The 22,165-nt window shown below is 44.4% G+C and overlaps 1 protein-coding gene across 5 annotated transcripts in view; it reads right to left on the bottom strand.

Moving 5' to 3' along the window:
• pisd (phosphatidylserine decarboxylase) overlaps positions 1-22,165 on the bottom strand; it is a 140,719-nt gene that overhangs the window by 54,217 nt on the left and 64,337 nt on the right. For 2 of the 5 annotated variants that reach the window (XM_070887559.1, XM_070887560.1), the window contains exon 1: positions 1,423-1,712. The exons of the other annotated variants lie outside the window; for them this stretch is intronic. The gene's annotated coding sequence lies outside the window, so the exon portion shown is untranslated. Of the gene's footprint in view, positions 1-1,422; positions 1,713-22,165 lie in introns of those variants that run through there. 5 annotated transcript variants of the gene reach the window in all.

The following is a 22,165-nucleotide window of genomic DNA, read 5'->3' as shown; positions in this document are numbered from 1 at the left end:
CAATTAGGACTGAATTTGAAATGTGAACGATTGGTACTCCTTCACAGTACAGAAGGGAGCCATTTGGCCCAACAGGTCCATGTCGGTGTTTAAGCTCCACAAGAGTCTCCTCCCACCACTCTTACTCTAACCCCATCAACATAACCCTCTATTCCTTTTTCCCTCATGTGCTTATTTAGCTTCCCCTTGAATGCAGCTGTACTTTTCGCCTCAATTGCTCCTTGTAGTGGTGAGTTCCACATTCTCACCGCTCTGGGTAAAGAAGTTTCTCCTGAATTCCCTATTGGATTTATTAGTGACTGTCCTATATTTATGAACCCTAGTTCTGGACTTGCCCGCAAGTGGAAACATCTTCTTTACGGTTACCCTATCAAACCCTTTCATAATCTTGAAGATCTCTATCGGGTCACCCCTCAGTCTAATCTTTTCTGGAGACAAGAGCCCCGGCCTGTTCAATCTTTCCTGATGGATAGAATCTCTGAGTTATCATTCTAGTCAATCTTTTTTGCACCTTCCCCAGTCCCTCTACATCCTTTTTATAATATGGGGACCAGCACTGTGCACAGTATTCTAAACGTGGCCAAACCAAGATTCTATACAAGTTTAACATAACTTCTCTGCTTTTTAATTTTATCCCTCTAGAAATGAATCCCAATGCTTTTTTATGGCCTTATTAACTTGTGCCGTTACTTTTAGTGATCTGTCTATTGGTAGTCTTCTGTTCCTCTACCCCATTTAGACACTTATTTTCCAAAGAATGTGGCCTCCTTATTCTTCCCACCAAAATATATTACCTCGCACTAATATATTGAAGTTCATCTGCAAATTACACGCCCATTCTTCAAGTTTGTTGATGTCTTCCTGTATTTAGTCACAATCCTCCTCTGTACTACATTCCCCAATTTGGTGCCATCCTCAAAAAACGGTTTTTAAATGGAATAACTGAGAAACCATTTACTGTACCCCGACACGTACCCTGCACCCCGTTCCCCCGTCCCTAACCTCCACAGTCCATCTTCTCCACCCACTTGGTCAACATTCTCAAATATCTGCCTATTAAAACACAAGAATTTTTATATTGGACTTATTATGCATCTGGCTGTTTTTATGATAAGAACATTGTAAAAATGTTTTACTTAAGTAGTCAATAAAAGTTTAGTGGCCAATCACCAACACCACAAAATTAATTTTTAGCTAACTAATCTGCTACCCTGCTGCGCAATTTACTGCAGACTGGAACTCACTTTTATCTCCGAACAACCACTTTCATTCTGAGTTGTAACAGTACAGGAGTGACTCAGGCCAATGTCCTTATCCGGCTCATCCACCAGTTAAGTCAGCATTATCGCAGAAAATATCAACTTCTAAAATAAAAAGCCAAGTTATATAAAACTACATCAAACATTTGCTGGAAGATCTTACCTCCGAATACAGACTGCAACTGAAGGAATCCCTGGAATTTGTAGGGGCTGTGGGGCGTCAGCTAAACAGTTTTAATGTGCAGAGAAGCTTAAAGAGCGCAGGCAAATGAGAGAGGGATGTTCACTCAGTAGTCAGAGGTAGAGGCAACCCAACAATACTGTCAGTTTTCAAACTTTGTTCACAGTCGGCAAATTCCAGGCGAGAAATGAAAGCTGCCCCTCTGTGTTCTTTTTTGTTTTGTTTTAAATACAGGAAACGGCAGCGGGCTAAACCCACACTAAGACAGCACTTGGCATGTTTCAGGAAGTGGCTGCAGTTGTTTAGTATGTGTGCGTGTGATTAAAGTGTCGCACGGGCAGAATTGAACTATTCGCTGCCTTAAACAGAGACGTCTGGTGTGACGCAAACATTTACAGGGTGATCCTACCCCCCGCCCCCATCCCATGGTTCAATTGCTACAGGAAGCAGCAGTACGGATCAGTACAGCCCCGGGGTCAATCCTAGTTCTGTGGCCCAGCTAGAGTGACATTAAGGGTGCTACAATTGGCCTCAGTGCCTCGGCTTAATTTTTTAAAAGTCTGTCAGGGATACCGTTCCTTGTCACTACTACGAAATGTATGTGTTGGATGTGAGAGATAGAAAAACAAGCATTTATATAGCGCCTTTCACGACTGTTGTAATCTAGGAAACTCAGCAACCAAGCACAACAAGCTCCCACAAACAGCTACATGATAATGAACAGATAATCTATTTTGACATGTTGGTTGAGGGATAAACATTGGCCAGGACACTGGGGAGAACTCACCTGCTTTTCTTCAAAAAAGTTCCATAAGATTTTGTACATCCGCCCGAGAGGGCAGACGGGGAGGGGAGGGCGCCTTGGTTCAATGACTCCCCCAAAAGACGGCACCTCTGAAAGTGCAGCATTCCTTCAGTACTGCACTGGAGTGTCAACCTAGATTTTGTGCTCAAATCCCTAGGAGTGGGACTTGAACACACAACCTTCTGATTCAGAGGCGAGAGGGTTATCACTGAGCCAAGGCTGACTCTGGATGAGGACACGGTCAGCATCTTCACGGGAACGGGGGGGGGGGGGGGGGGGGATTTGTCAGGAGAGCAGGAGTCAGCACCTTCAGGAGGGGAGGGGGTCTGCACCTTCAGAAGGGGAGGGGAGGGGAGAGATGGCACCAGGAGGGGAGGGGGTCGGCACCTTCAGGAGGGGAGAGGAGAGATGGCACCAGGAGGGGAGGGGAGGGGGGTCATCACCTTTAGAAGGGAAGGGGAGGGGATAGAGTTGGCACCTTCGGGGGGGGGGGGGGGGGTGGGGGGAGAAGAGAGTTGGTATCTTCCGGGGGGAGGCGAGATGGTACCTTCGGGGGGGGTTGGGGTGGTGGGAGTGGCACCTTCAGGAGAGGAGGAAAGGAATTGCAGGCAAAGCACTGGGAACATTCCCTTTGTGGTTACTCTGGAAGAACTAGCCAGCCCAGAGCAGCGAGGGACGTGTCAATTAAAGCAGGCTATTCACATGCAGGCTTCTAGCAAGTAGTGACAGTGTTGAGTGGCACTCGGGTAACTTCCTTCATAGATTCCTTCAGCCTTGTTAACCAAAAGCACTTAGAGCTGCATGAAAGCAGCAAAATGACCAGTCACCCTCAGCCCACTTGTGCTGGCAAATATCTACTGTGCACAGACCTCCCAACAACAGAACAGCAGAGGTTGGGAACTCAGCAGGGCAATGGTGGTAATGGATGACACACATCTCAATAGCAGCAGGCCAAGTTAGAAACAAAAGACTGCCTTCTTCCACCTTCATCATTTTGTCGTCCATCTCTGCTGTTATCTTTCTGCTTCTATCGGCAAGAATCTCATTCATGCCTTTATTACATGAAGATTCTAAGCCATCGTCTTTGGCTCCAGCCGCATACTCCGTACCCGCACCACAAACTCCATACTCCCTCTCGGGCTGAAGCGGACTGTTTGACCCCGAGCTAAGCTTATGAACCCATATCCTCCATCACAACAGCCACCTATTTCCACCTCCAACATCGCCCGCCTACCTGGCTGCCTCAGTCCAACCGCTGATAAAACCCGCATCCATACTTTGTCACCCTGCGGCACCCCACTAGTCATTGTTTGCCAACCGGAAAATGACCCATTTATCCCGACTCTCTGTTTTCTGTTAGTTAGTCAATCCTCTATCCATGCTAATATATTACCCCGACCCCATGAACTTTTATCTTGTGCAGTAATCTTTTATATGGCACCTAATCGAATGCCTTCTGGAAATCCAAATATACCACATCTACTGGTTCCCCCTTATCCACCCTGCTTGTTACATCCTCAAAAAACTCCAGCAAATTTGTCAAACATGATTTCCTTTTCATAAAACCGTGCTGACTCTGCTTGATTGAATCATGCTTTTCCAAATGTCCTGCAACTGCTTCATTAATAATGGACTCCAGCATTTTCCCAACGACAAATGTTAGGCTAGCTGGTCTATAGTTTCCTGCTTTTTGTCTGCCTCCTTTTTTATTTAGAGGCGTTACATTTGCGGTTTTCCAAACCTATGGGTCCATCCCAGAATCCAAGGAATTTTGGTAGATTACAACCAATGCATCAACTATCTCTACAGCCATTTCTTTTAAGACCCTAGGATGTAAGCCATCAGGTCCAGGGAACTTGTCCACTTTTAGTCCCATTATTTTACTGAGTACTACTTCATTAGTGATAGTGATTGTATTAAGTTCCTCCCTCCCTATAGCCCCTTGATTATCCACTATTGGGATGTTTTTAAGTGTCTTCCACCGTGAAGACCAACACAAAATATTTGTTTAACGTCTCTGCCATTTCCCTGTTCCCCGTTATTAATTCCCCAGTCTCATCCTCTAGGGGACCAATATTTACTTTAGCCACTCTTCCTTTTTATGTACCTGTAGAAACTCTTACTATCTCTTTTTATATTTCGTGCTAGTTTACTTTCATGATCTATCTTCCCTCTCTATCATTTTTAAAAGGCACTATAAAAATGCAGTTGTTGTTTTAAGTCTGCCTGGAGTTCCCACTTTCACAAGTGGCAATTCATCCAATACCACTGCCTGCTCAAAGTTTTCCATACTTTCTTTACCTTAGTTCCCACCAACAGCTTTCCGTGCTTTTACAAATCAACTTCAAGATCCTTAACCTTGCCTTTAAATGCCTCCCTGACCTTGGCAATCCTATCTCAGCGATCTCCTTACTCCTCAGGTCTTCTCCCTGTTACACCACTCTTCACTTCACCATTGCAATCTGTTCGTTTCGTCATCTTGCCCCCAACTTCAAACTCCCCCCCACCCCCCTCCCTTCCCCGCCCGCCCAAATCTCTCTGCTTGGACTCCTCCCTTCACCTTTCAGTACCCTAATCACGACTTGCCTTTTCCCCATTAATCCATTCTACCTGCTCCACTCCTGCTCTCTCTGTATTCTATCTCATTTACCCAATCTGTAAGGGGCTCTAGAATGTATTTTTGACACTCTGAGCTTTACACAAATGCAACTTCTATTCCACCCGTGGTAAAGAGAAATAGTCTGCACCGTGTTAAGGATTCTCTTTTTGCTGCAGGTCTCTAGGGTTCCTGGTTCTCAGTTTCAAAGCATTCGAAGGTTTTGTAAAAATGAGTTGGAACTTTCCGAGGCAAAACATCCCATATTACAAAAAAAAAATTCCTTATTCACTCAGTTTCTTTTTCTGACTTTGTAGTTTTTTTAAAATTCTATTTTTGTTTCAACGTAAAGTCAGAAAAAAATATGAAACTGAGTATCTAAAATAAGTGAGATCCGGAGCAAACAGTTTGTTTAAAATATTCTAAAAACTCTGCAGTGTTGTCACTAGAATGCCAGTGCACTTTCTGCCTACAAAAATTGATGCCAGGTGGGGAATATAGAGCAGGGATAAGTGACACATCTTGAAATCGGACATAAGAAATAGGAACAGGAGGCGGCCATACGGCCCCTCGAGCCTGCTCCGCCATTCAATAAGATCATGGCTGATCTGACCATGGACTCAGCTCCATAGATCATAGATCAGTAGATCATGGTGCAGTATGAGCAGTTCCAGGTCTGTCACAGGCAGTGGGAGCAATTTGAGGCTTGAATTAGAAGCATCGTGTAAAAAATGTATTAGCATATTAAACTGTATTGGCATGTGTCATTTTATCTTTTAGCATATTGGTTCTCAATTTGCCCTGTGGCAGCACTGCCTCCCTCTAATGGCAGGCAGGGGATCTGAACCCCCCCCCCCATTGGGTTTGCGAACATTGGAGCTGGTGTCGATTTCAGCTGAGACACAAGTGAGGAGCTGACCTCCTTGGCCCACTATTTCTAACCCACATTCCTGTAGCAGCGCTGTTGCAGGTCCTATTGCATTAGGTCATGCTGCAAGTAGAGAACGTTATTCCTGGTTTTAGTCCAGGGAATGACAAGGGCGTAGTATGTATATACAGTATATATACACATACATAAAATGGGGCGCTGCCCAAAGTACCTGATGTCCAGACATCGTTACGAGAGCGAGCCACTGCCAGGCCTGGATTGCTTCTATGCCGTGTGGAGGGCGTGGAATGGTATTTCCTCCCAATATTGTGTCAAAAGTTGCAGTTTGTGCATTCCTGAAATTATCTCCCAGTTTCTGACTTGACACATTTGGAACAAATGTTCACAGTGCGCTCCAAATGTTTTATCGACAAAAATATAATGCCAGTTCATCCAAGTTTCAGGGACTCACCCTGGGAACAATATAAAATCACAGGGGTCTCTTTTATTTAAATAGATGGTAATCATCACTCCTGGTCTGTTGTGGAACTACTCTGGGTTCACCAGGCCCTGGGTTCACGAGGCCCTGGGTTCAATCTTCAGGCTGTAGTTACCTGACTTCAGCCAGGACTAGCAGGAGGACTGTTACAGTTTGTCTCAGCAGCTCTGGGCCAATCAGCTTGCGCTTCCATAAGAAAGTGTGCTTGCATGGGCATAAGAGATCAGGCTCAGGCATAATGCCCTCCAGAGTTGAATAGTCTTCCAACACTTTCTCGCATTAAGAACAGTGACTTGGGCAAAGTACTGGTCAGCACCTGTGGAGCTCTCAGCAAACTGGAGGGGAGAAAAGGAGCAACTTCCATACACAAATATTAAAATGATAACTTCACTCACAATGCCCTTGTTAGGAAGTGATGTACAGTAGCTCACAGACTAGAATGGTAATCTGTACTGAGATACCGGATTTCAACCAGACGGCGCTGGGCGTACAGCAATTGGTATCAGTGTCCCTGGGCTAGATGTGGGGGATGAAGAACTTTGGCAGGGTTCCTTCCCACTCCTATGTGGGTAGAATCAGGCTCAGCTGATATCCCTTTTGTGGTTAAAACATTCATCAGCATTCACCATCTCAGCTAATACAAGAATGGCCACTTAAAGCTAATGCCGCCCATACAACCACATCCAACAAGCATCTAACTTGTGCCCATAGACCCACAACCAACAGGCACTGGTAACTGGTGCCCATAGACCTACACCCAGCAGGTACCAGTAACTGGTGCCCATAGATCCATACCCAGCAGGCATTGGTAACTGGTGCCCATAGACCCACATCCAGCAGGTACCAGTAACTGGTGCCCATAGACTCACACCCAACAGGTACCAGTAACTGGTGCCCAGAGACCCACATGCAGCAGGTACCAGTAACTGGTGTCCATAGACCCACACGCAGCAGGTACCAGTAACTGGTGTCCATAGACCCACACCCAGCAGGTACCAGTAACTGGTGTCCATAGACCCACACCCAGCAGGCATTGGTAACTGGTGCCCATAGACCCACACCCAGCAGGTACCAGTAATTGGTGTCCATAGACCCACACCCAGCAGGCATTGGTAACTGGTGCCCATAGACCTACACCCAGCAAACATTGGTAACTGATGCCCAGAGACCCACACACAGCAAGCATTGGTAACTGGTAAAATAGACTGACGAATGATACTTAAAGGGTTGACGGTGGGTAGGCAATGGCAAACATTTAAAGATCACATGGATGAACTTCAACAATTGTACATCCCTGTCGGGAGTAAAAATAAAACAGGGAAGGGGGCTCAACCATGGCTAACAAGGGAAATTAAGGATAGTGTTAAATCCAAGGAAGAGGCATATAAATTGGCCAGAAAAAGCAGCAAACCTGAGGACGGGGAGAAATTTAGAATTCAGCGGAGGAGGACAAAGGTTTTAATTAGGAGGTGGAAAATAGAATATGAGAGGAAGCTTGCTGGGAACATAAAAACTGACTGCAACGACATAGGTAAAAAAAGGGATGAGGTCCTACGAAACGAATTTAAGGAGCCAGGAGCTAAATTAAAAAGTAGGACCTCAAAAGTAGTAATCTCGGGATTGCTACCAGTGCCACGTGCTAGTCAGAGTAGGAATTGCAGGATAGCGCAGATGAATACGTGGCTTGAGCAGTGGTGCAGCAGGGAGGGATTCAAATTCCTGGGGCATTGGAACCGGTTCTGGGGGAGGTGGGACCAGTACAAACCGGACGGTCTGCACCTGGGCAGGACCGGAACCAATGTCCTAAGGGGAGTGTTTGCTAGTGCTGTTGGGGAGGAGTTTAACTAATATGGCAGGGGGATGGGAACCAATGCAGGGAGACAGAGGGAAACATAAAGGAGACAAAAGCAAAAGACAGAAAAGAGATGAGGAAAAGTGGAGGGCAGAGAAACCCAAGGCAAAGAACAAAAAGGGCTACTGTACAGCAAAATTCTAAAAGGACAAAGGGTGTTAAAAAAACAAGCCTGAAGGCTTTCTGTCTTAATGCAAGGAGTATCCGTAATAAGGTGGATGAATTAACTGTGCAAATAGATGTTAACAAATATGATGTGATTGGAATTACAGAGACATGGCTCCAGGATGATCAGGGCTGGGAACTCATCATCCAAGGGTATTCAACATTCAGGAAGAATAGAATAAAAGAAAAAGGAGGTGGGGTAGCATTTCTGGTTCAAGAGGAGATTAATGCAATAGTTAGGAAGGACATTAGCTTGGATGATGTGAAATCTATATGGGTAGAGCTGCAGAATACCAAAGGGCAAAAAGCGTTTGTGGGAGTTGTGTACAGACCTCCAAACAGTAGTAGTGATGTTGGGGAGGGCATCAAACAGGAAATTAGGGGTGCATGCAATAAAGGTGCAGCAGTTATAATGTGTAACTTTAATATGCACATAGATTGGGCTAACCAAACTGGAAGCAATACGGTGGAGGAGGATTTCCTGGAGTGCATAAGGGATGGTTTTCTAGACCAATATGTCGAGGAACCAACTAGGGGGGAGGCCATCTTAGACTGGGTGTTGTGTAATGAGAGGGGATTAATTAGCAATCTTGTTGTGCGAGGCCCCTTGGGGAAGAGTGACCATAATATGGTGGAATTCTGCATTAGGATGGAGAATGAAACAGTTAATTCAGAGACCATGGTCCAGAACTTAAAGAAGGGTAACTTTGAAGGTATGAGGCGTGAATTGGCTAGGATAGATTGGCGAATGATACTGAAGGGAATGACTGTGGATGGGCAATGGCAGACATTTAGAGACCGCATGGATGAACTACAACAATTGTACATTCCTGTCTGGCGTAAAAATAAAAAAGGGAAGATGGCTCAACCGTGGCTATCAAGGGAAATCAGGGATAGTATTAAAGCCAAGGAAGTGGCATACAAATAGGCCAGAAATAGCAGTGAACCCGGGGACTGGGAGAAATTTAGAACTCAGCAGAGGAGGACAAAGGGTTTGATTAGGGCAGGGAAAATGGAGTACGAGATGAAGCTTGCAGGGAACATTAAGATGGATTGCAAAAGTTTCTATAGATATGTAAAGAGAAAAAGGTTAGTAAAGACAAACGTAGGTCCCCTGCAGTTAGAATCAGGGGAAGTCATAACGGGGAACAAAGAAATGGCAGACCAATTGAACAAGTACTTTGGTTCGGTATTCACTAAGGAGGACACAAACAACCTTCAGGATATAAAAGGGGTCAGAGGGTCGAGTAAGGAGGAGGAACTGAGGAAATCCTTATTAGTCAGGAAATTGTGTTGGGGAAATTGATGGGATTGAAGGCCGATAAATCCCCAGGATCTGATGGACTGCATCCCAGAGTACTTAAGGAGGTGGCCTTGGAAATAGCGGATGCATTAACAGTCATTTTCCAACATTCCATTGACTCTGGATCAGTTCCTATCGAGTGGAGGGTAGCCAATGTAACCCCACTTTTTAAAAAAGGAGGGAGAGAGAAAACAGGGAATTATAGACTGGTCAGCCTGACCTCAGTAGTGGGTAAAATGATGGAATCAATTATTAAGGATGTCATAGCAGCGCATTTGGAAAGAAGTGACATGATAGATCCAAGTCAGCATGGATTTGTGAAAGGGAAATCATGCTTGACAAATCTTCTGGAATTTTTTGAGGATGTTTCCAGTAGAGTGGACAAGGGAGAACCAGTTGATGTGGTATATTTGGACTTTCAGAAGGCTTTCGACAAGGTTCCATACAAGAGATTAATGTGCAAAGTTAAAGCACATGGGATTGGGGGCAGTGTGCTGACATGGATTGAGAACTGGTTGTCAGACAGGAAGCAAAGAGTAGGAGTAAATGGGTACTTTTCAGAATGGCAGGCAGTGACCAGTGGGGTACCGCAAGGTTCGGGGGCCCCAGCTGTTTACACTGTATATTAATGATTTAGACGAGGGGATTAAATGTAGTATCTCCAAATTTGCGGATGACACTAAGTTGGGTAGCAGTGTGAGCTGCGAGGAGGATGCTATGAGGCTGCAGAGCGACTTGGATAGGTTAGGTGAGTGGGCAAATGCATGGCAGATGAAGTATAATGTGGATAAATGTGAGGTTATCCACTTTAGTGGTTAAAAACAGAGAGACAAACTATTATCTGAATGGTGACAGATTAGGAAAAGGGGAGGTGCAACGAGACCTGGGTGTCATGGTACATCAGTCATTGAAGGTTGGCATGCAGGTACAGCAGGTGGTTAAGAAAGAAAATGGCATGTTGGCCTTCATAGCGAGGGGATTTGAGTACAGGGGCAGGGAGGTGTTGCTACAGTTGTACAGGGCCTTGGTGAGGCCACACCTGGAGTATTGTGTACAGTTTTGGTCTCCTAACCTGAGGAAGGACATTCTTGCTATTGAGGGAGTGCAGCGAAGGTTCACCAGACTGATTCCCAGGATGGCGGGACTGACCTATCAAGAAAGACTGGATCAACTGGGCTTGTATTCACTGGAGTTCAGAAGAATGAGAGGGGACCTCATAGAAACGTTTAAATTCTGATGGGTTTAGACAGGTTAGATGCAGGAAGAATGTTCCCAATGTTGGGGAAGTCCAGAACCAGGGGTCACAGTCTAAGGATAAGGGGTAAGCCATTTAGGACCGAGATGAGGAGAAACTTCTTCACCCAGAGAATGGTGAACCTGTGGAATTCTCTACCACAGAAAGTTGTTGAGGCCAATTCACTAAATATATTCAAAAAGGAGTTAGATGAAGTCCTTACTACTAGGGGGATCAAGGGGTATGGCGAGAAAGCAGGAATGGGGTACTGAGGTTGCATGTTCAGCCATGAACTCATTGAATGGTCGTGCAGGCTAGAAGGCCGAATGGCCTACTCCTGCACCTATTTTCTATGTTTCTAAAAGCTTCTATAGATATGTGAAGAGGAAAAGATTAGTGAAGACAAACGTAGGTCCCGTGCAGTCAGAATCAGGTGAATTTATAATGTGGAACAAAGAAATGGCAGACCAACTGAACAAATACTTTGGTTCTGTCTTCACTAAGGAGGACACAAATAAAATTCCGTAAATACTAGGGGACCGAGGGTCTAGCGAGAAGGAGGAACTGAAGGAAATCCTTATTAGCCAGGAAATTGTGTTCGGGAAATTGATGGGATTGAAGGCCAATAAATCCCCAGGACCTACTAGTCTGCATCCCAGAGTACTTAAGGAAGTGGCCCTAGAAATAGTGGATGCATTGGTGATCATTTTCCAACAGTCTATCGACTCTTGATCAGTTCCTATGGACTGGAGGGTAGCTAATGTAACACCACTTTTTAAAAAGGAGGGAGAGAGAAAACGGGGGATTATAGACCGGTTGGCCTGACATAAGTAATGGGGAAAATGTTGGAATCGATTATTAAAGATGAAATAGCAGCGCATTTGGAAAGCAGTGATAGGATTGGTCCAAGTCAGCAGGGATTTATGAAAGGGAAATCATGTTTGACAAATCTTCCAGAATTTATTGAGGATGTAACTAGTAGAGTGGATAAGGGAGAACCAGTGAATGTGATGTATTTGAACTTTCAAAAGGCTTTTGACAAGGTCCCACACAAGACATTGATGTGCAAAATTAAAGTACATGGTATTGGGGGTAATGTACTGACGTGGATAGAGACCTGGTTGGCAGACAGGAAGCAGTCGGGATAAACGGGTCCTTTTCAGAACGGCAGGCAGTGATTAGTGGGGTGCTGCAGGGCTCAGTGCTGGGACCCCAGCTATTTACAATATACATTAATGATTTAGACGAACGAATTGATTGTAATAGCTCCAAGTTTGCAGATGACACTAAGCTGGGTGGCGGTGCGAGCTGTGAGGAGGATGCTAAGAGGCTGCAGGGTGACTTGGACAGATTAGGTGAGTGGGCAAATGCATGGCAGATGCAGTATAATGTAGATAAATGTGAGGTTATCCAGTTTGGTGGCAAAAACAGGAAGGCAGAATATTATCTGAATGGTGACAGATTAGGAAAAGGGGAGGTGCAACGAGACCTGGGTGTCATGGTACACCAGTCATTGAAAGTTGGCATGCAGGTACAGCAGGCAGTGAAGAAGGCAAGTGGCATGTTGGCCTTCATAGCGAGAGAATTTGAGTATAGGAGCAGGGATGTCTTACTGCAGTTGTACAGGGCCATGGTGAGGCCACACCTTGAATATTGTGTACAGTTTTGGTCTTCTAATCTGAGGAAGGACATTCTTGCTATTGAGGGAGTGCAGCGAAGGTTCACCAGACTGATTCCCGGGATGACAGGACTGACATATGAAGAAAGACTGGCTTATATTCACTGGAATTTAGAAGAATGAAAGGGGATCTCATAGAAACATATAAAATTCTGACAGGATTGGACAGGTTAATGCAGGAAGAATGTTCCCGATGTTGGGGAAGTCCAGAACCAGGGATCATAGTCTAAGGATAAGGGGTAAGCCATTTAGGATCGAGATGAGGAGAAACTTCTTTACTCAGAGAATTGTGAACCTGTGGAGTTCTCTACCACACAAAGTTGTTGAGGCCAGTTCGTTAGATATATTCAAAAAGGAGTTAGATGTGACCCTTTGGGCTAAAGGGATCAAGGGGTATGGAGAGAAAGCAGATATGGGGTAGTGAAGTTGCATGATCAGCCATGATCATATTGAATGGTGGTGCAGGCTCGAAGGGCCGAATGGCCTATTCCTGCACCTATTTTCTATGTTTCTATAATCCATCCCCTTTGCAATAAAGGTCAAGATTCCATTGGCCTTCCTGATCACTTGCTGTACCTGCATACTATCCTTTTGTGTTTCATGCACAAGTATCCCCAGGTCCCACTGTGCTGCAGCACTTTACAATCTTTCTCCATTTAAATACTAACTTGTTCTTTGATTTTTTTTTCTGCCAAAGTACATGATCTCACACTTTCCAACATTATACTCCATCTGCCAAATTTTTGCCCACTCACTTAGCCTGTCTGTCCTTTTGCAGATTTTTTGTGTTCTCCTCATACATTGCTTTTCCTCCTATCTTTGTATCGTGAGCAAAAGAGGGGGCACAACCATAAAATTAGAGCTAGGCCGTTCAAATGTGGTCAGGAAGCATTTCTTCACACAAAGGGTAGTGGAAATCTGGAACTCTTCCCGAAAAAGCTGCTGATGCTGGGGTCAATTGGAAATTTCAAAACTGAGATCGATAGATTTATGTTAAGCAAGGGTATTAAAGGGTTATGAAACCAAGGCGGGTAGATAGAGTTAAGATACACATCACCCATGGTCGATTTGAATGGAAGAACTGACTTGAGGGGCTAACTGGGCTACTCCTGTTCCTAAATGAGCAAAGCCCAGTGTCGACACTCCTAAGGGAAGCGTTGAATGGAAACAAGGCCGCTTTTATGTTTCGGCCAATTGAAGCTGAGAGTGTGATGAGTTTGCAAATGTGTTGTGTGTGCGCTGTTTGTCGTGGGAGAGTTTGGGTTGGCCTCAATACAAATGCAGCCTTGTCACAATCTGAGCTAAATTCGATCGAGAGAGAAAGAGTCAAATTTGGTGAGGGGAACTACTGCTACAAAAGGAACATTAAATCATACTCAACTACACTAAGACACAGATTTGACAAAAAACAGAAAAAAATTAAAAATTCTTGGAGCAAACTAAGCCCAGCAATCATCAGGTGCTAGCACCAGACTCAGTTGGTGCATTAGGGGAACAAAACACTTCTTGTACAATACTGGTCACCTCACATTACCAGAGACTGACCTGTAACTACCAGTACTTCACCCTAGTATTACATAGCTCACAGAACCCTTTTTACACACAACCCAAATTTGGAAGGACACCATAACTGCACTGCTAGGTATTTTTCACAGCTCAAGTGGGTACAGTACAGACCCATTACACTCACCATTCTTCCTGGCAACACAGAAAGCACAGGGAAGGTAGGTGGGGTGGGGGTGAGAAGACATTCTATAGGATGCCTCCATACCACACCATAATGGTACAGGTTTCATTTACAAAGGCCTATTTTGAAGGAATAGTTACAAAGAGATGTAGGCATAAACCACACCGTTTAAGGGCAAAATATTTTAGAACAAACCACATGGGGTTTGAATTATGGACTGATCATGCCTGTCCCGTAGTATTCCATTTTTGTTTTAGTCCATTATGTGAGATGAGGTTTTTTTTTGGGGGGGGGGGGGCGGATTAAGGAAGTAGAATTTTAAATCTCTTAATACATTTTGTAAGATTACATCTTGACGTTATAATCTGTCAGACAGTAGAGGAATCCCACTTTTCTTTTTTAAAAAGCTTACGTCTGAGAATTTACAAACTTTCTTTTTAAATAATGACACTTTGAGGATTAGGTTTTCAGAAAAGGAGTACTGAAAAAAAATCTGATGGACACTAAGGACGTCAAATTGGGCAGAAGCTGCCATATCTCCATTCAATTCTATATTTGTGTCCAAAATTAGCAGCGTACCCTTTTGGCGACAAGGACAAAACAAGGAATTATAGACCGGTCAGCCTGACATCGGGAGTGGGTAAAATGATGGAATCAATTATTAAGGATGTCATAGCAGCGCATTTGGAAAGAGGTGACATGATAGGTCCAAGTCAGCACGGATTTGTGAAAGGGAAATCATGCTTGACAAATCTTCTGGAATTTTTTGAGGATGTTTCCAGTAGAGTGGACAAGGGAGAACCAGTTGATGTGGTGTATTTGGACTTTCAGAAGGCTTTCGACAAGGTCCCACACAAGATATTAATGTGCAAAGTTAAAACACATGGGATTGGGGGTAGTGTGGATTGAGAACTGGTTGGCAGACAGGAAGCAAAGAGTAGGAGTAAATGGGTACTTTTCAGAATGGCAGGCAATGACTAGTGGGATACCGCAAGGTTCTGTGCTGGGGCCCCAGCTGTTTACATTGTACATTAATAATTTAGACGAGGGGATTAAATGTAGTATCTCCAAATTTGCAGATGACACTAAGTTGGGTAGCAGTGTGAGCTGCAAGGAGGATGCTATGAGGCTGCAGAGTGACTTGGATAGGTTAAGTGAGTGGGCAAATGCATGGCAGATGAAGTATAATGTGGATAAATGTGAGGTTATCCACTTTGGTTGTTAAAACAGAGACAGACTATTATCTGAATGGTGACAGATTAGGAAAAGGGGAGGTGCAACGAGACCTGGGTGTCATGGTACATCAGTCATTGAAGGTTGGCATACAGGTACAGCAGGCAGTTAAGAAAGCAAATGGCATGTTGGTCTTCATAGCGAGGCGATTTGAGTACAGGGGCAGGGAGGTGTTTCTACAGTTGTGAGGCCACACCTGGAGTATTGTGTTCAGTTTTGGTCTCCTAACTTGAGGAAGGACATTCTTGCTATTGAGGGAGTGCAGCGAAGGTTCACCAGACTGATTCCCGGGATGGCGGGACTGACCTATCAAGAAAGACTGGATCAACTGGGCTTGTATTCACTGGAGTTCAGAAGAATGAGAGGGAATCTCATAGAAACATAAAATTCTGACGGGTTTAGACAGGTTAGATGCAGGAAGAATGTTCCCAAGTTGGGGAAGTCCAGAACCAGGGGTCACAGTCTAAGGATAAGGGGTAAGCCATTTAGGACTGAGATGAGGAGAAACTTCTTCACCCAGAGAGTGGTGAACCTATGGAATTCTCTACCACAGAAAGTTGTTGAGGCCAATTCACTAAATATATTCAAACAGGAGTTAGATGTAGTCCTTACTACTAGGGGGATCAAGGGGTATGGTGAGAAAGCAGGAATGGGGTACTGAAGTTGCATGTTGAGCCATGAGCTCATTGAATGGCAGTGCAGACTCGAAGGGCCGAATGGCCTACTCCTGCACCTATTTTCTATGTTTCTACAACATGCACATGTAGTGGATATTCAGTGAAAGGATGTAAAGGGACTTAATAAATCCACCGTCATTCTGTGTACCTTACTTCCATTTATATTGTTCACTGCTACAAACATTACTAAGAAACATTCCAGGAATCATTTTGCAGAGGTCATGCAATAGAAAGCATGCGGCATTTCAAGAGCTGCAAACGTCTCACGTGCCTTTGCTTAATGACCCGTGGCACTGGTTACGCAGTAGTAATTACAATGCAGTAATCTAAATCGACAGATTCAGTGGACATTTACAGGCGCAGGAGCAAGCTCAAGTAATTACCTGAACCTCCAGATTGGATAAAAACTAGGATTTTGAAAGAGGTGGCTATAGAGAAAGTTGTCATCTTCCAAAATCCCACAGATTCTGGAACGATTCCTGCGGATTGGAAAGTAGCAAATGTAACCCCAGTATTTAAGAAAGGAGTGAGAGAGAAAACGGGCAACTACAGACCAGTTAGCCCGACATCAGTAGTAGGGAAAATGATAGAATCTAGTATTAAGGACATGATAACAGGGCATTTAGAAAATAATAGGAATGGGCAGATTCAACACGGGTTTATGAAAGGGAAATCATGTTTAACAAATCTGTTGAGGTTGTAATTAGCAGAATAGATAAGGGAGTACCAGTGGATGTGGTGCATTTGGATTTTCAGAAGGTATTCGATAAGGTGCCACACAAGAGGTTATTAAACAAAATTAGGGCTCATGGGATTGAGCACTGGTTAACGGACAGAAAACGGAGAGTAGGAATAAATGGGTCATTTTCGGGTTGGCAGGCTATAACTAGTGGCCTACCGCAAGGATCAGTGTTTGGGCCTCAGCTATTCACAATATACATCAATGATTTGGATGAGGGGACCAAATGTAATATATTCAAGTTTGCCGATGATACAAAGTTATGTGGGCAATATAAGTTGTGAGGAGGATGCAAAGAGGCTTCAAAGGGATATAATCAGGCTAAGTGAGTGGGCAAGAACATGGCAAATAGAATATAATGTGGAGAAATGTGAAGTTACCTATTTTGGTAGGAAAAATAGAAAAGCAGAGTATTTTTTTTTAAATGGTGAGAGATTGGGAAATGTTGGTGTTCAGAGGGACCTGGGTGTCCTTGTACACGAATCACTGAAAGTTAACATGCAGGTACAGCAAGCAAGAAAGAAAGCAAATGGCATGTTGGCCTTTATTACAAGAGGATTTGAGTACAAGAGTAATGATGTCTTACTGCAATTATATACGGCCCTGGAGTATTGTGTACAGTTTTGGTCTCCTTATCTAAGGAAGGATATATTTGCCATTGAGAGAGCGCAACGAAAGTTCACCAGACTGATTCCTGGGATGGGGAAATTGTCCTATGAGGAGGGATTGTGCAGACTAGGCCTATATTCTCTAGAGTTTAGAAGAATGAGAGGTGATCTCATTGAAACATACAAAATTATTACCGGGCTTGTCAGGGTAGATGCAGGCAGGATGTTTCCCCTGGCTGAGGAGTCTAGAACCAGGGGTCACAGTTTCAGAATAAGGGGTCAGCCATTTCGGACTGAGATAAGGAGACATTTCTTCACTCAGAGGGTGGTAAATATTTGGAATTCTCTATCCCAGAGGGTCGTGGATGCGCAGTCATTGAGTATATTCAAGACAGAGATCGATATTTTGGATATTAAGGAAATCAAGGGATATGGGGATAGTGCAGGAAAGTGGAGTTGAGGTAGAGGATCAGCCATGATGTTATTGAATGGTGGAGCAGGCTCAAGGAGCTGAATGGCCTATTCCTGCTCCTATTTCTTATGTCCTTTCCAGAATTTATCTACAATTGATTTCATGGAAACTTCACTCCATAATACAAGAATATTAATTCTTGTAATTAAGCAATTTCTTATATTACAATATCTGCTGACATTTAAAAAAAAATGCAAGTATAACTCAGTTAATAGCACTCTTGTTCAAGTCAAAGGTTGTGGGTTCAAGACCTACTGAAGGACGTGAGCTTAGAATATAGCCTAAAGCTTCAGTACTGTACCAAGTGGAGGGAGTGCTGTACTGTTGGAGATGCTGAATTTTGGATGAGACATTAAACCAAAGCCCCATCTGCCTGTCGAAGATCGCATGGCATTATTTGAAAAGAAGCAAGGCATTCTCCTGGTAGCCTGGTCAACATTCCTCCCTCAAACAAAATCAGATCATCTGGTCATTTATCTCATTGCTGTTTGTGGGACCTTGCTGTGTGGGGATTGCCTGCTGTACTTGCCCTACATGACAATAGCTACACTTCAAAAGCAATACATTGGAAGTGAAAGATGCTTTACGCATGCAAATTCGTTCTTGTGGAATCATAACTACCCGTGCATCAAATTAGCCAATAGGCTAGGACATGAGGTGATGTAACCGAATTACAGCTTGTTGAGTCTTGTTCAGTTATGTGAAAAGAAATCTCACTCTTATGTACCATTTTCAGGTGTGCCACTAGTGATGCGATTTTAAGCGCTCCACCATCTTCGCCTCTCCACTTCTCGTTCCTCCTTGAAGACACTCCTTAAACCTACCGCTTTGACCAAGCTTTTGGTCACGTGTCCTAATATCTCATGTGGCTCGGTGTCAAATTTTGTTTGATAATGCTCCTGTGAAGCACCTTGGGACATTTTACTACATTAAAGGTGCTGCATAAATGCAAGTTATTGTTGTGGGTAACCTGTTCACTCACTCTCAGTAAGTCACTGTGAGGGGTTCACCTAAACAAACATCTAAAGCCTGTCCTAATGCAACAGGTTCTATTTCTTGGGTTAGGAAATCAAAATCAATGGAATCATATTTGTCAAAGACTTGCACTGGACTCATCATAATACACACAATACCTTTGAAGTTGGTTGGTTATTACAGAAGAGTTCAGAGGCTCACAGTCAAGTCCCTTCTTCAAGCAAAGAATGAAACAAATAGTAAAATTTAGAAGAAATGGGCGCGGTAGGTAGGGTTATAGCACAGTTGATGCTTGCTGCTGTGGTTTGCAAATATAATAGCCCATACAGGGTCTCATGGCAAGAGTTAGAATGGAAGCTGGATTGTTACCCAGAGGATGTAAAGACTGGAGGTAGACTCATTCACGACGTACTCTCCCTATCTTTCTCCATCAGGGCCATAAAAGAAGTGGCGAGCGGCCCCTGGAGCAGTGCGGCAGCCCTGGAGCAGTGTGGAGCGTGCCACTGCAAGGTACAGCAGGAGGGCAACGGCAGTGAAGAGGGAAACTGGATTGGACGTCATCAAGGTCCAGGATGCTGATTGGAGTGTGGGCAGGTACAGCAGGTGTAGCAGGAGCGGCAGGGTCGGGGCGAAGGAGCGGCGAGTGATCGTGGAGTAACGTGATCGGGGTCCGGGAGAGGCGCGAGTTCGGGGCCCAGAAGAGGCGAGGGCCCAGGGGCAGCACGGACCAGCGCACACTGCGATATGTGTGCGCACTAGGTCCGTGCAGCAGAGCTGGTCTCCAGTCAACCTGGTTAATCCTTGCCAGTGGACCAAGACCTAGCTCTGTCAAGCCTGTGTGGTGGCTGGTGTGCAACGGCCACGTTAAAAAAACTCCACGCACAGGCATCTTCCACACTTCAATATGTAGTTCGGGACCTGGAACATTAGGTGCTTCATTGAAACAACTGTGAACTCATCCTTCTTTGGCGTGGAAGCAAGTCATCCTCGTTTTGAGGGACTGCCTATGATGATGATGACGCTCCCTATCCTAGTCACAGAACAACATTGGCTTGGGAGAAGGTCACCTTTCTCTCAGCCAGGAGTTGGTGCCTGATACAGGGAGGCAGGGAAGAAGCACTGGGTGCTTTGGAGTTTCTGAACCTTTATCAGTAACACTTCATTCACTCTTCTCCCTGTGTTTAGCTGTGTACTACTTCTTTCTCCCCAGACTGGTGAATATTTTCATTGAGGAGCTAGTACCTGGAGTGCGGTGAATATACTTTATCATGGAACTCTGTGCTCACTTCCCGTATAATTCCAAGAAATATCATTCATTAGGAGCAAGGAATTGGCAAGTGGCCAATATAGAAGAAACAAAGAAATTATCAGTGCAGAAGGAGGCTATTTTGGCTCATCGTGTCCGCGCCGGTTGACAAAGAGCCGCATGGCCCTCGGTCAGCAGCCCTGAAGGTTACATTTAAACCTATGAACAATGAACAACGGCGGAAAGGTAAAGAGCACCCAACCCAACCAGTCCGCCCCACACAACTGCGACACCCCTTGCACCGAAACATTCTACGCTCCACCCCAACTGGAGCCATGTGATCGCCTGGGAGAGGCAAAACCTAGATAAAAACCCAGGCCAATTAGGGAAAAATAAATCTGGGAACATTCCTCTCTGACCCATCCAGGCGATCGAAACTAGTCCAGATCATCACCCTGGCCATATTCGATTCCCTGCAGTACTTACCATTATATCTGCGCCAGCCAGCAAGAGATTATGCAGTCTAATCCCACTTACCAGCTCTAGGTCCGTAACCCTGCAGGTTACGGCACTTTAAGTGCCCATCCAAGTCCCTTTTAAACGTGGTGAGGGTTTCTGCATCCATCACCCTTCCAGGCAGTGAGTTCCAGATCCCGACAACCCACTGCGTGAAGAAGTCTCCCCTCAAATCCCCTCTGAACTTTCCACCAATCACCTTAAGACTATGCTCCCTCGTAATTGACCCCTCCAAGGGAAATAGGCCCTTGCTATTCACTATATCCAGGCCCCAAAATTTTGCACACCTCAATGAGGTCTCCTCTCAACCTCCTCTGTTCCAAATGAGAACAAATCCAGCATATCCAATTTGTCCTCATAACTAAGACCATTGAAACCAGGAATAAATACGGACTTCTAAATATTTCAGTTAGTAGAACACAATTCTCTCTCGTTTTCAATGTTTCAGATTTTAAAAATCTTTTGGCCTTTCTTGCTCCATCTGTTACTTACTGAAATTGCCTTCTTCCCTTTCAATGTTTCCCCATCTTTTTCTGTACCAAGCCCAATCCCCAACCAAGAGGGCAAGCAGACAACATTCTCAAAGGCTCCTGATAAATATGAAGACATCTCAATGGGTTGTGATAAAGCACTGTATTAATATAAGGACTTTCTTTTTCACATCAGAGGCTGGAAGGATTGTGTGTCACTTGTGGTGAAGCGTTGGGCATTGTTTGCCTGTTCCCCATGGTACTATGGCTGAGATCGGACATGCTTCATTGTGCCTTGCACCATCACGTTGCAAGATTCCTTCCTCAAATTAGTTTTTTCCCCGTGTGCAGACAACAGGGTCGGTCGTTCCCACCTCTCCATTAAAGAGACTCAAAGCACAACCCACTGATTTTCCTCTTTCTCCTTTTGAGGGAAATATCGCTATTTATTAGGATCAATAACTCACCTCATAGAGGACCAAGGTACAGATTCATTCTCTAATGCTCCACAGTGTAGTATGTTGGGTCTCCAAAGCATTGCACTACTGTGTCACACTCTTGTTCCACAGACCTTCTAATAGGTAATATGCCAACGTTGGTGTTTGCAAAGTAGAATGAGAGTGTAGCATTGATCCACTGCTTAGACAGTTTATATTGGACATTTTCTTTGCAACTCATAATTAATAAGTATGTCAATTTAACACAAAAGAAGGTTTAATTTTTAACATTTTGCTCTCCAGAAGGTGGCTGATATGAAGGTCTCAAGACATCAAACTAGAGTTCAATACTTGGTAAGAACATAAGAAAGAGGAGCAGGAGTGGGCCATTTGGCCCCTTGAGCCTGCTCCGCCATTCAATAAGAACATAAGAAATAGGAACAGGAGTAGGCCATACGGCCCCTCGAGCCTGCTCCGCCATTCAATAAGATCATGGCTGATCTGATCATGGGCTCAGCTCCACTCCCGCTCCCCATAACCCCTTATCGTTTAAGAAACTGTCTATTTCTGTCTTAAATTTATTCAATGTCCCAGCTTCCACAGCTCTCTGAGGCAGCAAATTCCACAGATTTACAACCCTCAGAGAAGAAATTTCTCATCTCTGT

The sequence above is a fragment of the Pristiophorus japonicus genome, chromosome 8 (genome assembly GCF_044704955.1).
Source record: "Pristiophorus japonicus isolate sPriJap1 chromosome 8, sPriJap1.hap1, whole genome shotgun sequence".
In the NCBI taxonomy this organism is placed as follows: Eukaryota; Metazoa; Chordata; class Chondrichthyes; family Pristiophoridae; genus Pristiophorus; species Pristiophorus japonicus.
The sequence above is the reverse complement of the archived record's forward strand: the minus strand, read 5'-3'. Positions and strand labels throughout refer to the sequence as shown.